The sequence below is a fragment of the Lynx rufus genome, unplaced genomic scaffold (genome assembly GCF_022079265.1).
Source record: "Lynx rufus isolate CCGP_SWC_20201006 ecotype Redwood Valley unplaced genomic scaffold, mLynRuf1.p SCAF_13, whole genome shotgun sequence".
Lineage (NCBI taxonomy): Eukaryota > Metazoa > Chordata > Mammalia > Carnivora > Felidae > Lynx > Lynx rufus.
In genome coordinates, this window is record NW_025814827.1 from 46807466 (window position 1) to 46824112 (window position 16647).

General features: G+C 42.3%; 1 pseudogene; it reads left to right on the plus strand.

Annotated features, from left to right (window-relative positions):
• The window catches only part of LOC124508299 (histone deacetylase 8-like), a 52508-nt pseudogene extending 37570 nt beyond the window's left edge, over positions 1-14938 (plus strand).
• Positions 14939-16647: the final 1709 nt, after the last annotated feature.

The window sequence follows — 16647 nt, forward strand, 5'->3', positions numbered from 1 at the left end:
GGCCACGACAGACCGCCCATCAAACAGATGTTCAGGACATGGTAACATGATGGAACACATGAGGGGATTTGGTTGTCTGGCCAATTCTCATTCTCTTACCAGTGAAACTCCAAACCAGTAAAAATGTAGCCAGTGTAACTTTAAAGTAACACACAGCATTTTCATGAGTCTATAGAGTCTTTTAAATACAGCAAAGAAAAAGAGAGCATTTTCCCCTTGTTTCCACATAGGAAGATCTGGGGTTGAAGGTGGGCAGGATATAATTTTGAAGTAGGCCAACCACAGTAGATTTCCAATCCGTTCACTAAGGAGGCTAAGTAGATGCAGGAAGAGTAACAGAGGTTGAGAGTGGCTAAGCAATTGGAGACCTAGGGGTATGCCTTCCGTGAGCACTTCGGAAAGACAGCTCATACTGTCATTGGAGCATATTCGGTATAAGTTCCCAAAACAATTTATATGTCCTCCCTGCCTTTTAATTTGTCAAATACAGTCTGAAATTTAATTACTTAATTATTGGGTCCCCAAAATGGTTACTCTTGGAATTAGAGACCACAATAATATATTAATTGAAGTGGAATTAACTTTAAATGTTGACATATATTTGAAACCACTCATAATAAATCTCAGGCAACAGATATGAAAGAGGAGAAGCATCCAAAAAATGTCCAATACCTGTCTCTTAATCCATGCTAAAGAAAATGAATTTAAAATGAGACCTCAGCTAGATTTTCAGTTTAATATGGAGATAGAGGCATACTGGAGGTACCTTATCTGTCCTCCCCTAACATTCATGAAAGTCGCTTTGAAAGCGGACAAGTACTTTAAAAAAATTGTATCAGTCCTAATAAGTGGGATACGGGAAGATAATATGCCGGACTCTGGGAGGATTTTCAGAAACTGCCACGTCACTGGTGTTGGATTGAGAAGCACAGTCCTGGACTTTATTTGGTCCAACCTCTGCCTTGGAAAAGTACACATCATCTGGCAGAAGACAGGAAAAAGCTCTCTGTTACCATCACAGCCTGTTCCTAGGTCAGGGATTCCAACCAGAAAATCAGGCAACCACATTCCTTTCTGCATGAGTACAGTATTTTTTAGGCAGCCAGATCAGGGGTCTCCTCCTCTTTTCTTTCTTCTCTCTTCATTCTTGATTAGAGACTAGAGGTCTTAGTAGAACACCGTGCCAGATGTGTGATACAGCACGGTGAAATGTTAGGGTGTAATTGGTGGTGGTGTACTGAGTTGGGATTGTAAACATGACAGAGTCAGGCAGGTACAAGAGCCTAGAAGCATGAGTGCGTGTGTATGGATGCAGGAGGGTGTATGCGGGGGCTTTACGACTTACTCGTCTTTGGAAAAGAGGTAATTATAGATGGTGACTAAGTATGGAACATAGTCCGGGGACTCTGGCAACGAGAGAAGGAGGTTCATTTATTTATCCAGCAAGTATTTGTTGAGTATCTACTATGTTTGCCAGATGCTATTTTGGTGGTAGAGAAACACCAGTGAAAAAGAGAAACTAGGGCCTGGTTCTACTAGGGGAGACTTGGCGGGGGGGGGGGGGGCGGGTAGGTGGAGTGAAGGGAACAAAAATAAGCAAACTACTGAAAAGTATAAGTTTTGATAATCATCAGTGCTGTGACCAAAAGAAGATGGGGTGGTGAGGCAGAATGAATGGGGCAATCCACTGTGGCCCCAACGTAGACTGGGCCCAACACTGCAGGACTTGTCCAGAAGAAGTCAGAACAAATGGGGTAGAGGAAACAGTTTTATCCTTACCACACTATGATACAGACACTATTATTATCCTGTTTTACAGATGAAAAAAAAATAACCTGAGACAATATATGAGCAAAGGAAAATTCTTTTTTTTTAATTTTTTTTTCAACGTTTATTTATTTTTGGGACAGAGAGAGACAGAGCATGAACGGGGGAGGGGCAGAGAGAGAGGGAGACACAGAATCGGAACCAGGCTCCAGGCTCTGAGCCATCAGCCCAGAGCCTGGCGCCGGGCTCGAACTCGCGGACCGCGAGATTGTGACCTGGCTGAAGTCGGACGCTTAACCGACTGCGCCACCCAGGCGCCCCAGGAAAATTCATAAGAAATACAGTTTATAGACATTTGGGACTTGTTAAAACTCACAAGTGATGAAATAAACACACTAACAATAAAAGGAATGAAATTTAAAATTGCGGCTGGATACCATTTTCAATCTATCAAATTTGCAAAGATTAAAAAAAGAAGACCAAATTATTGCTAGTGGTAGTGGCATAAATATGACCCTCTCATTTGCTGCTGAGAAGATGGTTAATTGGTACATCTTTTAAGTAAAACAATCCTACCTGTAGGAAGAAACCTCAAGGCAATCACCAGAAAAGCAAATACAGATTAATATACTATATGTTCATTGCAGTACAATTTATAAAAGCCCCATATTGGGAATAACCTACGTGTCTGAAAGTAGGAAAATACTTCCATATATAGAACCATTATATAATCACTGAAGATGTTTGTAATAATTCATTAATGACGTGGAGAAATGATCTCTAAAATATTAAATGAAAGAGTAGGCTAAAAGTTGTATATATGGTATGGTGGAATTTTGGTGATACAACCACCCGAGGTCCAAGAGGACACATACCTATTTGGTTAGCAATTACATTTCTCAGTTTCCCTTGGCAAGGTGTGGTCACACAAGCAAGTTCTGGCCAAAGGCACGTAAGCAAAAATGATGTATGCCGCTTAGAAATTATGTTCTCCAAAGAAAGCTGTTTGCCTTCTATGTCCTCTTTCCTCCTTTCCAAATGCTGATGTATGGATGCAGTAGTGGATGAACTGATTTTGACCATGAGGACAAGAACAACACTCCAGGGAATAACAGAACAATGAGATAGAAGGAGCCTTGGTCCCTGGATGACATTGTGGAGTAGAGCTTCTCCCTACTGAACCTATCAGAGGGAACTTTAACAAGAGAAATTACCTTCTATCTTGCTTCAGCCATCATGACTTGGTCTCCTTTTCAAAAAGGTTGACCAGTAATATCCTATCGAGTGCAGACAGCAACTGTGTAGAATACATACAAATTTTTAGTCCTCATTATTATAATTATTTAATAACATACACATACTAATGGTCCTAATAATAAAATTAAGTAGCAAATCCCCACAGGAGATTTGTTAATAAAAGCAGAATGTTTAACATCATCTCTCTGCTATTCATTTTGGCAATCAGATGTTCATGTTTCACAAAAACACTTAGATATACCTTGAAAAAAAAATCCAGCAGGACCAGATGCAATTGGAGAAAGGTGAAAGCTTTGATTAGTTCTTTAAGGTTTTAACTGGATCTCAAATCTGTGACATGTCAGTGGCATTTTTTTGTTTTGTTTTGTTTTGTTTTCCACCCCCTGTGCATTGCTTCCAGAATGGGATATTGTGTGCTATGTTATCCAGTTGGCTTTGTCAGAGATTTATCCCTATGGATCGTTCAGTTTTCTAGTTTGGGGAGAAGGGGGAGCTTCTTGCATCATGAGTGGCTGTATAAAAGCCAGCTGGTAGGGAGGAGAAACAGAAATGAGAGACAGGCTTTTCTCTTGGCACAACTTTATTTCCTTCTCTTTTTTAGCATCATTTGCTAGAGCTTAGATAAGCAGTCAACATGGGCTCCTGGGAGCCTGTTTGCCTTGCAACGTCTTACTGCTCTAGCAAAGGAAAACTATGGGAGCAAGAGCTGAGAGAGCTGAGTGGAGACTGAAGTCTGGGGGAGAGGGTATATAATACAAGGTCAAGTCCAAAGGCAAGTTTGAGAGAAGCCAATTCTGGTCTACTGTTGGGCAGGCTATGAAATCCAGAGGAAGGGAATGAGGCTCTTAAACTCTAGGGACGAGATCATGGGACAATGAAGAACAGTATCCCTCAAGAAAATCTTCTGAAATATTAGGAAGAAGAAAAACAAAACCCAACCTTCAGAGAAATCAGCTGGCCAGACAGAGACTAAGAAGCAAGCCCTAGTCCACAATTGAAGCAGAAGGCAATATCACCAGCTGGCTTTGGTGCTTGTGGGAAGAGAGACCCTATGCATTCAAGGGGCCTAGACAGAGGAGATGAGAACAGGTAAGGAAGTTTCACATTCGTTGAGCATTTAATGTTCCATATACGCTATCTAATTTTTGCAGCAAGCCTGGGAGTGCTCTTCGCAAAAAGGTTTAGTGATTTCATCCAAGATCATGAATTTATTAAGTGGAGAATGTAGGTCTGACTGACTCTAAAGCCCATATTCTTTCTTTCCTGCCATTTTGGGGCTTTTCAGGGATTGTCATTATACTTGCAGAAGGTGAGTGTTAGAGAAGGCTAACACTTGATGGCTTGCAGGGTGAGAACTATTAATGTGTTCCCCGTAAGCCTTTTGTTAGTTCACAGAGAGAGGAGGAAGCCTGGGGGTAGATAGGATGCTGCCTAATCAGGAGTCTGAAGGTGGTACCATCCCTCCTTCCCAGAAGTGTAGTTTGCTGTGTTCCAGATTAACTGCAGGCGGCCTTGTGCTATCTCTTCGTGCCCATAGCCATTTTCCAAAGAATCCTCAGGACCCTAATAGCCCTTAAAGGAAATGCTGTGATAAAATATGAGAAGATGCTCAATCTTGTAACTGATCAGGTAAAAGCACATCAAATGAACCTTTAGATACTATTTTCATGCCATCAGATAGAGGCAAATTATACATATTTTAATATCCAGTGTCTCCGGAAGTATAGACAAGATGGGACTCCAGTTTGCTGTTGGTAGGCATGTAACCTGGCAACACCCATTAAAATTTACACAGAAATTTCACCTTTAGTATGTTTCTTACCGAAATAACTATGTAAGCTTGCAAGGATATGTGTACAATGATATTTTTTCCAGAACTGTTTAAAAATTAAAAACTGAAACCTGGCACAAGAACAGACACTCAGATCAATGGGATAGAATAGAGAACCCAGAAATGGACCCACAAACATATGGGCAACCCATCTTTGACAAAGCAGGAAAGAATATCTCATGGAATAAAGACAGTCTCTTCAGCAAGTGGTGCTGGGAAAACCATGTTCTTCTGCAACATGCAGAAGAATCAACCTGGACCACTTTCTTACACCAGACACAAAAATAAACTCAAAGTGGATGAAAGACCTCAATGTAAGATAGGAAGCCATCAAAATACTCAAGGAGAAAGCAGGCAAAAACCTCTTTGAGCTTGGCCGCAGCAATTTCTTACTCAACACGTCTCCGGAGGCAAGGGAAACGAAAGCAAAAATGAACAACTGGGACCTCATCACAATAAAATCTTCTGCACAGCAAAGGAAACAATCAGTGAAACTAAAAGGCAACCGACAGAATGGGAGAAGATATTTGCAAATGACATATCAGATAAAGGGTTAGTATCCAAAATCTACAAAGAACTTATCAAATTCAACACCCAAAAAACAAATAATCCAGTGAAGAAATGGGCAAAAGACATGAATAGACACTTCTCCAAAGAAGACATCCAGATGGCCAACTGACACATGAAGAAATGCTCAACATCACTCATCATCAGGGAAATACAAATCAAAATCACAATGAGATACCACCTGACACCTGTCAGGTTGGCTAACATTAACAACTCAGAAAACAACAGATGTTGGTGAGGATGCGGAGGAAGAGGATCTCTTTTTCATTGTTGGTGGCAATGCAAGCTGGTGCAGCCACTCTGGAAAACAGTATGGAGGTTTCTCAAAAAACTAAAAATAGAACTACCCTACAACCCAGCAATTGCACTACTAGGCATTTATCCATGGGATACAGGTGTGCTGTTTCGAAGGGACACATGCACCCCCATGTTTATAGCAGCACTATCAACAATAGCCAAAGTATGGAAGGAGCCCAAATGTCCATCGATAGATGAATGGATGAAGAAGATGTGGTATATATATACAATAGAGTATTCCTCAGCAATCAAAAAGAATGAAATCTTGCCATTTGCAACTACATGGATGGAACTGGAGGGTATTATGCTAAGTGAAATTAGTCAGAGAAAGACAAATATCATATGACTTCACTCATTTGAGGACGTTAAAAGACAAAACACATGAACATAAGGGAAGGGAAACAAAAGTAATGTAAAAACAGGGAGGGGGACAAAACAAAAGAGACTCGTAAATATGGAGAACAAACTGAGGGTTGCTGGAGGGGGTGTGGGAGGGGGGATGGGTTAAATGGGTAAGGGGCATTAAGGAATCTACTCCTGAAATCATTGCTTCACTATATACTAACTAATTTGGATGTAAATTTTAAAAAATAAAAAATAAAGTTAAATTATAAAAAAAAAAATTAAAAACTGAAACCAAGTAAATATCCATCCATAAAGAACAGTTAAATTACAGCAACATTTGTCCCTAAGGAGTATGATGAAGCCATTTCAAAATGAGGTTGTGAGGGAGAGGTGCCTGTGTGGCTCAGTGGGTTAAGGGTCCTACTCTTGACTTGGGCTTAGGTATGATCTCACAATTGTGAGACCGAGCCCCAGGTTGGACTCTGTGCTGTGTGTGGAGCCTGACTGGGATTTTCTCTGTCTCCCTCTCTCTCTGCCTCTCCCCCCCTTGTGCTCACTCTCTCTAAATAAATAAATAAGCAAGCAAACAAACAAACATTTAAAAAAATGTGGTTGTGGGATTCCTGGTGGCTCAGTTAGTTAAGTGTCTGAGTTTTGATTTCTGCTCAGGTCATGATCTCATGGTTGTGAGATCGAGCCCCACCTCAGGCTTTGCCCTGGGCATGGGACCTGCTTGAGATTCTCTCTCTCTATATGTGTCTCTTTCTCTCTCTCCCTTTGCCCCTCTGCTCTGCTTGTACTCTTTCTCAAAAAAAAAAAAATGTGGTTGAACTGTATATACTTCGTGGAAGGGTATCTGGGATATATGGAGTGTCAAAGCAAATAAATGAGAAAAACAAAAAATGATATACATATGTATGTAGGAAAAGGTTAAGAAGGATACATACCATGTAGTGGTTATTTTAGAGGAGAGAAGGTGGATGAGGTGACCCTCACTCTTGACACGTTTCTTCGTGGTTTGAATTTTGGGATGATCTATTCAACATTTATCACTGTTAAAATTTAAAATAAGTTCATAAAATAAAAGTGAGGAACAGTCAGTAGGTAGGCAATTATCGTTCCAAGCCGGAGGCAGAGAACAGCGACTTGAGGTCATGAGTGATTCTGTACCACCAGCGCCTACCACAGAAATACAGACACATGCTAAAATCTGCTCCACTTAGGGAAGCCAGAGAAACTGCTTCAGGCAGAACTGCAGCTGGCGGAATGGGAATCTAATTCCTGCTCTCTACCGGTATACCCCAGCCCGTGCTCCTGGTAGCATTATTACCTAGTCCCCAGCAATTCCTTTGACTCTGAACTTCAGAATGACCTCCTGTTTCTCCCCCGCAGCTATTTTTTAAATACTTTCTCTTCCCCTCAATTTACATTTTAATGCTTAGTGGGTTCATGACACTGTAAGATTCTTTATAATAGGTGCTAAAATACATGTAAAACTTTTGTGAAGTTTTCCTAGATGAATCAAAGGCAATGCCCCCAAGGAGTTGTCACTGGCATGTAGTAGATGTATGAAATTAAATCCAGAAAATAATGACAAAGAGGTTAATTGTCTTCCAATTGTACATAGAGTTGATTTCCCTTATCTTTGAAAACAAGTAAATGTTAGAAGGAAGATAGGGAGAAAATCCAGTTCATGGTAATTTGCTACAGCAGCAATATGAAGCTAGTATACTCTGGCTGCTTTACTCTGAGGTGTCCTTCCTGGTCTGACCCAAAGAGCTTGGGACCTTCTGACTTCACGTAGTCCCCACCGAGCACTGAATGTAACCAGCAAGTGGACTGCTCTGTCAGTGAGACCATAGGACCTATTCATCTGTTCCCCCTTCAACTCTCTCTCTTTTCCAGCAACAGCTCCTTCTCAGCACCATCTCAAGAGTTGGAAACAGAATGGTTGGGACTACACATAAGATAATAAGGCATGTACTTGAGATATGATTGGTTTTAGGGCAGTGTCAGAACTGGCTGCTTGATGCCATATAAGTTTGATGGGAACTGCTTAGCAAAAGCTTATGATTGGTTATTTATGGCCGTCGGCAGCTAGATTGCTGTTCTGTGCTCATAGCCAAGTAGAACTATATATAATGCTAGGATTAGGCTAATAGGTATCTGTGTAAATGACGTCGGGGACTCACTCTCCACTCTTTAAATGTGAAAACAGTCATGAGCAGACAAATTAGATGAATAAATACCCACTCTATAAGGCACCTGTCCTAGTAGATTACTCATTCACAAACTTAAGAATACATAAAAGTCACCTGGGGATCTTGTTAAAACTTGTAGATTTCCCCAAATTACTAATCAAAAATCTCCCAAAAAACAAGAGTCCAGGGCCAGATGGCTTTCCAGGGAAATTCTACCAAACATTTAAGGAAGAGTTAACACCTATTCTCTTGAAACTGTTCCAAAAAATAGAAATGGGAGGAAAACTTCCAAACTCATTCTATGAAGCCAGCATTACCTTGGTTCCAAAACCAGACAGAGACCCCACTAAAAAGGAGAACTATAGACCAATTTCCCTGAAGAATATGGATGCAAAAATCCTCAACAAGATATTAGCTGACCGGCTCCAAAAATACATTAAAAAAATTATTCACCACGACCAAGTGGGATTTATACCTAGGATGCAGGGCTGGTTCAATATCTGCAAAACAATTCACATGATTCATCACATCAATGAAAGAAAAGACAAGAACCATATGATCCTCTCAATAGATGCAGAGAAAGCATTTGTCAAAATACAGCATCCTTTCTTAATAAAAACCCTCAAGAAAGTAGGGATAGAAGGAGCATATCTTGAGATCAGAAGAGCCATATATGAACGACCCAATGCTAATATCATCCTCAATGGGGAAAAACTGACAGTTTTCCCCCTAAGGTCAGGAACAAGACAGGGATGTCCACTGTCACCACTGTTATTCAACATAGTGTTGGAAGTCTCAGCCTCTGTAATCAGACAACGCAAAGAAATAAAAGGCATCCAAATCGGCCCAGAGGAGGTCAAACTTTCACTCTTTGCATATGACATGATACTGTATATGGAAAACCTTAAAGATTCCACCAAAAAACTGATAGGACTGACTCATGAATTCAGCAAAGTCGCAGGATATAAAATCAATGCACAGAAATGGGTTGCATTCCTATACACCAAAAATGAAGCAACAGAAAGAGAAATCAAGGAATCAATCCCATTGACAGTTGCACCAAAAACCATAAAATACCTAGGAATAAATATAACCAAAAAGGTGAAAAATCTATACACTGAAAACTACAGAAAGCTTATGAAAGAAATTGAAGAAGACACAAAAAGTGGAAAAAGATTCCATGCTCCTGGATAGCAAGAACAAATATTGTTAAAATGTTGATACTACCCAAAGCAATCTACATATTCAATGCAATCCCTATCAAAATAACACCAGCATTCTTCACGGAGCTAGAACAAACAATCCTAAAATGTGTATGGAACCAGAAAAGACCCCGAATAGCCAAAGCGATCTTGAAAAAGAAAACCAAAGCAGGAGGCATCACAATCCCGGACTTCAAGCTATACTACAAAGCTGTAACCATCAAGACAGTATGGTACTGGCACAAGAACAGACACTCAGATCAATGGAACAGAATAGAGAACCCAGAAATGGACCCACAAACGTATGGCCAACCCATCTTTGACAAAGCAGGAAAGAATATCCCATGGAATAAAGACAGTCTCTTCAGCAAGTGGTGCTGGGAAAACTGGACAGCAACATGCAGAAGAATCAACCTGGACCACTTTCTTACACCAGACACAAAATAAACTCAAAGTGGATGAAAGACCTCAATGTAAGATAGGAAGCCATCAAAATCCTCGAGGAGAAAGCAGGCAAAAACCTCTTTGAGCTTGGCCGCAGCAACTTCTTATCAACACGTCTCCGGAGGCAAGGGAAACAAAAGCAAAAATGAACTACTGGGACCTCATCACAATAAAAAGCTTCTGCACAGCAAAGGAAACAATCAGCGAAACTAAAAGGCAACCAACAGAATGGGAGAAGATATTTGCAAATGACATATCAGATAAAGGGTTAGTATCCAAAATCTACAAAGAACTTATCAAATTCAACACCCAAAAAACAAATAATCCAGTGAAGAAATGGGCAAAAGACATGAATAGACACTTCTCCAAAGAAGACATCCAGATGGCCAACTGACACATGAAGAAATGCTCAACATCACTCATCATCAGGGAAATACAAATCAAAATCACAATGATATACCACCTTACATCTGTCAGAATGGCTAACATTAACAACTCAGGCAATAACAAATGTTGGCCAGGATGTGGAGAAAGAGGACAATGCAACTCTTTTTCATTGTTGGTGGCAATGCAAGCTGGTGCAGCCACTCTGGAAAACAGTGGGGAAGTTCCTCAAAAAACTAAAAATAGAACTACCCTACAACCCAGCAATTGCACTACTAGGTATTTATCCAAGGGTTACAGGTGTGCTGTTTCAAAGGGACACATGCTCCCCCATGTTTATAGCAGCACTATCAACAATAGCCAAAGTATGGAAGGAGCCCAAATGTCCATCGATGGATGAATGGATGAAGAAGATGTGGTGTGTGTGTGTGTGTGTGTGTGTGTCTGTGTGTGTGTGTATGTGTATATATATATACATATATATATACATATATATACACATACACACACACACACACACACACACACACACAATGGAGTATTACTCGGCAATCAAAAAGAATGGATGGAACTGGAGGGTGTTATGCTAAGTGAAATTAGTTAGAGAAAGGCAAAAATCATATTACTTCACTCATATGAAGACTTTAAGAGACAAAACAAATGAACATAAGGGAAGGGAACAAAAATAATATAAAAACAGGGAAGGGGACAAAACATAGGAGACTCATAAATATGGAGAACAAACAGAGGGTTACTGGAGGGGTTGTGGGAGGGAGGATGGGCTAAATGGGTAAGGAGCATTAAAGCATCTACTTGGGTAAGGAATCTACTCTTGAAATCATAGTTGCATTTTATGCTAATTTGTATGTAAATTTAAAAAAAATTAAATTAAAACTTGTAGATTTCCAGCTCTGCTCCCAGTAATTCTGATTGAGTAGGGGGATGTGGTTTTTTTTTTAATTTTTAAAATGTTTTTATTTATTTTTGAGAGGGAGAGAGAGCACCAGCAGGGGAGAGTCAGAGAGAGAGGGTGGCATAGAATCAAAAGCAGGCACCAGGCTCTGAGCTGTCAGCACAGAGCCTGATGTGGGGCTTGAACTTGTGAACTGCGAGATCATGACCTGAGCCAAAGTCAGAAGCTTAACCAACTGAGCCACCCAAGTGCTGCAGGGAAGTATTTTTGACATGTGCCCCAAGCGATTCTTATGCAGGTAGTCAGTGGAATGCACTCTAAATATGCACGGCATTGAATGGGAGAAGCTTCTCTGGTCAGAGAGAGACACCACACGGATGTTCCCGTGTTTCGACATAGAAGTTTAGCTGTAATTTCCAAACGTGTTTTTCTGCTTTGATCCTCTTCACATTTATATAGTCTTTGGCTGTTACCTCATTACATAGGAATTTGAAAGCTATGGGGGGAGGGACTGGGAGAGTGGGGTGACAGTGTGGAGAGGTCACACATCTTAGTCTCCACATGGGCATGTGTGAAGTTCTTCCAGGTTCTGATAATATTTTCTCTGTTCCCCACTCCACTCACCAGTGAGTGATTCTTAGCTTGGAGAAAAGCAAGTGGCCCCTGGTGGGGAATTTCTGGGTGTGAGGAAACTTGCTAACATTTAAGGCACCGTGAGACTTGCATGTTGGGCAAGTAGCAGACATGACTTTGCACTTGGGGATGTTCCTTCCTGTTGAGGCTGGGGAAAGATGATCCGGTCCTTTCTTCACGAGGCCTTCCTCTCCAAAGTCTAGTCTTCCGTTAATCTGGGCTGGGGGTAGAAGATCAGGGCCCTGCCTATGGTTGTTCAGGTTGTGTATTCTTTCCTGAAGGCCAAGGGTGGCTGGAATGCAGTACAGGTCCCACTTCCCAGCTGCATGTTGGAGCAAGGACAATGGCTGTACTTGGGCTGAAGAAGCGTTACCTTTCAAAAATCTACACAAGATCTCTGCTAGGTGTGACCCCTCCAGGTGGCACATCCATACTTCTCTCAGTCTTAATGTCCTCCTTGACACCAGTGAACTGGGTATTGGGCAATAGAAAGAGAAAACAAGGGGCGCCTGGGTGTCTCAGTTGGTTAACGTCCAACTCTGGATTTCAGCTCAGGTCATGATCTCACGGTCACGAGATCGAGTCCTGTGTTGGGCTCCATGCTAGGCATGGAGGCTGCTTAAGATTCTCTCTCTCTCTAAAATAAAAAAAATAAAAATACTTTGTTAAAAAAAGAGAAATAAATGAAAACAGAATGAAATTTAGGATGAACTGTTTACTGCTGCATTTTTCAAGAGTTGGAAGTGTCTGCTTTCCTGACATAATTGAGCCTTAAGAAGAGCCCACCCTTATGACCTCCTCCAGGCTATGCCCATTATCCACTGGAAAAGCAAATTCCTAAGTAAGTGACACATTATCCTCTTGTGTCCTGTCAATCCTCTTATTTGCCAATTTCCAGCTTATCAGCTAGACTTGTTTAATGCCTGAGGCCAAGGTACTGCAGTATCTCTTAATTAACTAGTTGCACACAGCTAATTACTTCACTGCAGTATCTCATCAGTATACAAAGTATATTGACTCCAAGTTGGAAAATGCCTCAGAGGCATTACAAAACTATTAGAAGAGACGCCTTCTTAAATACCACCCATCCAAGAACTCAGAAGGAGGAGAAGGAGAAGCTGGGAGGGAACCAGGGGAAAGAGGTGTTGGACTTTTCACTCCAACCCCTCTCCCCTCTGTGTTTCCTAATCAAAATGATCTCTCAAGAGATTTTGTAGAACTATTCGCCTTCTCACAACCTACTCCGCTCTCCTAGTGATAAAACAATCCTTAAAATGCTGCACCCCACCCTTTCTGAGTGGGTTCACATCCTGAATACTCTGACTATAATAAGATTTCGATAGTGGCCTGTTGCCCATCCTACAGGTCATCAAAGCTGCAGGAAAGCTTTCTGATTCATGGTTTCCTTGCTTGGCTTTCTAGCACCTGGCCACCAGCCTGCTTGGTCTGGATCAAACCTTGCCTTGCTGGCTGCAGTATCTGTGGCTTCCTGTAGAAAGCTGGACATACTCACTCTCCTTTAAGGGAGATTAACAGGTGCTCAGGAGGGGATTACAGAACATTAGCTATGTAATCATTAAAGCTCCTAATTGGCGAGTTCTCCCAGGTAGACCATTTACTGTGCTTTCTCTATGTGATCAGGCAGGCATTGGGCTTGTCATACGGAATCCAACTCAGTGTTCACACTCTATGGGTTAAGGACTAGTCTTGATTTCCAGTTGAAAAAGGTACAGAGATTTGGAATAATTTGCCTAAAGTCACACATCTTATTAAAACAAAACTAAACCATACCATATGTTTTCATTCATATGGGGATCTTGAGAAACTTAACAGAAGACCATGAGGGAGGGGAAGGGGAACAAAAAAGTTACAAACAGAGAGGTAGGGAGGCAAACCATAAGAGACTCTTAAATACAGAGGACAAACTGAGGGTTGATGGGGGTTGGGAGAGAGGGGAAAGTGGGTGATGGGCATTGAGGAGGGTACCTGTTGGGAGGAGCACTGGGTGTTGTATGCAAACCAATTTGACAATAAATTATATTAAAAAAATAAAATCTGACATCTAGTAGAAAAAAAAAAAAACTAAACCAAAAAAGGTATAAAGAGAAAAAGTGCTTTGAAGGGAAATGAGGCAGTAGTGAAGAACTTCATCTTGAGAACTAATACTCGTTTGGGAAAAGGATGTTTCCCGACTGCTGGATCAGCACATCGGTGCTGCAGTAGTATTTGCTGGGTTTAGAAATGATTTTATTTTGTTGGTCTTGTTTTATTCTTCAATCCTTTACAATTTTGTGAGAAGTAAGGGAGGTGATTCATTTTCAGAAACACCACATAAAAGCTGTGCTGTCTGGTCAACAATAGGTTTACAACCTATTGGAAATATGTACGAACCACCCCCCTCCCTCCCTCCCCAACAACAGTGGAGTCCCCAAACCCTTAGATACTTCACTTTCTGGTTCTTCTGTTATGCCCAGAATTCGTGATCCCCAAAGACCACCAGGGAGCCGAGTCCCATGCAAAAGCAAAAGAGCCTTTATTCGAGCTAGCTCGAGCTCAATCACCTACCTGCACCGAGGCAGCGGTGAGATACAGGAGAGAGCAGTTTCAAAAGCACAAAGGTTTTATAGGGGTCTAGGGGCAGTTGGTGAGGTAATGGCTGTGGCCTCGGCCGATTGGCTGGAGAAGGGTTGTGGCCTCAGCTGATTGGCTGGGGAAGGGTCGGAGTCCTGTTACGCAGGTCGCGGAGCATGTTTTGATCGGGAAGTTTGAATGGGTGAGCGGGAGGGTACTCAAGGGGAGGAGGCGTGGTCTGAGGTTTCTGCGATTTTCCTGGAAAGGGGCCATGTCGGAGACATAGTCACTCAAGGTGGGGGACACAGAACGAGATGGAGTCGGCGGGCGTAGTTCCGCTCTTTCACTTCCCCTCTCTGTTTCAGTTTCACAGGCTTATTTTCGCCAGCTCTGCAATGAGCAGGTGCCAAAGAACAAAGGAGGGACTGAAATTCGTCTCTGTGTCACCTCAGGGAATGTACACTTGTTCCATTCAGACTACTTTTTGGCTTACATGGGCATAGGGGACTTCTGCGTAAGGACGTAACCTCTGTGGCACTCAGCCAGTGAGGAATCAGGGGAGGGACTTGCACGTGAGGAGATAAGTTGTCTGCTGTAACTGCCCCTGAGTGTGCCTGTCCATCAGACACTGGCTCTGGCAAGAACGTTGAGTAAAGCCTCACTTCACTGTGCTCCTGGTCTCCGAGTCCCTCCTTTGATTGTGCCAGTGGGCTTATGTCTCACAAATTTGAAGCCTGTTTTAACCAACACAGAGATTTCAGATATTAAGGTGTTTCTACTTTTTCTCCTCTTCTGTCATTGTAATAAATATTATAGAGAGCACCCTTTTTCCTTTTAGAAGTACATACTTTGTAAATGAGTTGTGAGCAAGAGAAAATGCATACGGATTGGCCAAAGTCGGCACCTCCAGATCAATGGTTCACCACCTTGGCTGCACACTGGAAGCCCAGGGTGGGGCGGGACATGCCCAACCTGCTAAATCAGCATCTCTGGGTGCGGACTGGGCTTCAGGGTTCAGTGTTTTGAGTGTATTTCTCAAAGGACGGTGTATTTGTGAGGACGTGTGGCTAGTTGAGAACTGCTACTCCAGCAATGCTTCTCTAACTTCACTGAGCACAGAAAGCACCTGGGCTTTTGCGAAAATGCAGCTTCTGATGCAGCAGGATTATGTGGGTGCCGAGCGTCTCATTTCTAGCCGCTCCTGCCGCTCTCCACATTTTGAGGAGCAAGTCTCTAGATCAGTGGTTCTCAAGGTGTGGCCCCTGGATCTGCCTTATCAGCAGCGCCAGGGAGTTTTTAGACATGCAAATTCTTGGGCTCAATCCCATTCCTGGGAGTCAGTAACTCAGAGAGAGGAGTCCAACAGTCTGGTTTAGCAAGCCCTCCGGGTGGTTCTGATGTAACTGAAGTTTGAGAACCACTGCTAGATGGTAGTTTTGCATTTACATCTGTGTTAGGCTTTGGAGAAGCAAGAGAGATCCCCCAGCTTGTATCCAAAGTCATGGAGAGGGCACAGTACAAGGTTATTTGTGGCAAAAAGAGAGCAGGCCTCAGAGGAACCCGGGAGAAGTCGCACAACAGTATGCTGGTGAGAAGCTGCTGTGGCACAGCTAGGCATCCCAGGAACGGGGGTGGGGTCTGGAACATGGAGTGTGATTCAGGGTCTGGAGTGGCTGCCCGGGCTGACTCATTGTTTGCCCAGCTGTTCCCGGTTTCTTCCTCTATTGCCTTACTGTTATTGTGACTCAGTGATTCTCTCTGCCGCTGCCTGCAGAAGTCCTGGAATAAGGCTGCTTGAGTTAGAATTCTGGCTCATTATCTGTATGACCTTGGGCACTTTATCTAACTTCTCTTGGCCTCGGTGTTCTGTCCTGAAATATGGGAATACCCATTGTGTCTATCTTACAAATCTATAAGAAATCTTACAAATCTGTTTGTAGGATTACATGAGATAACGGGCATATTGTGTTGGGAGCATTTCCGGAGACCCAGTAACTGCTGAAAAACTGAAGCTGTCATTATTGCCTTTGTGTGGCTTCATGCTTCTAGATACATCTACCAGAACTGACTCTTGCTCTAAACCCTGAGTTCAAGTGCTTGAGAAAGAGATGCAGATTGCTGTCATGAGTCACTGTGGTAGTTCCTGGGCCAAGCTCTCCCACTAAGCGTCTGTGGATGTCCCATGTATTTACAGTTTGGGGCTTAGATGCTCTCCCACGGGCTATAATACCTCAC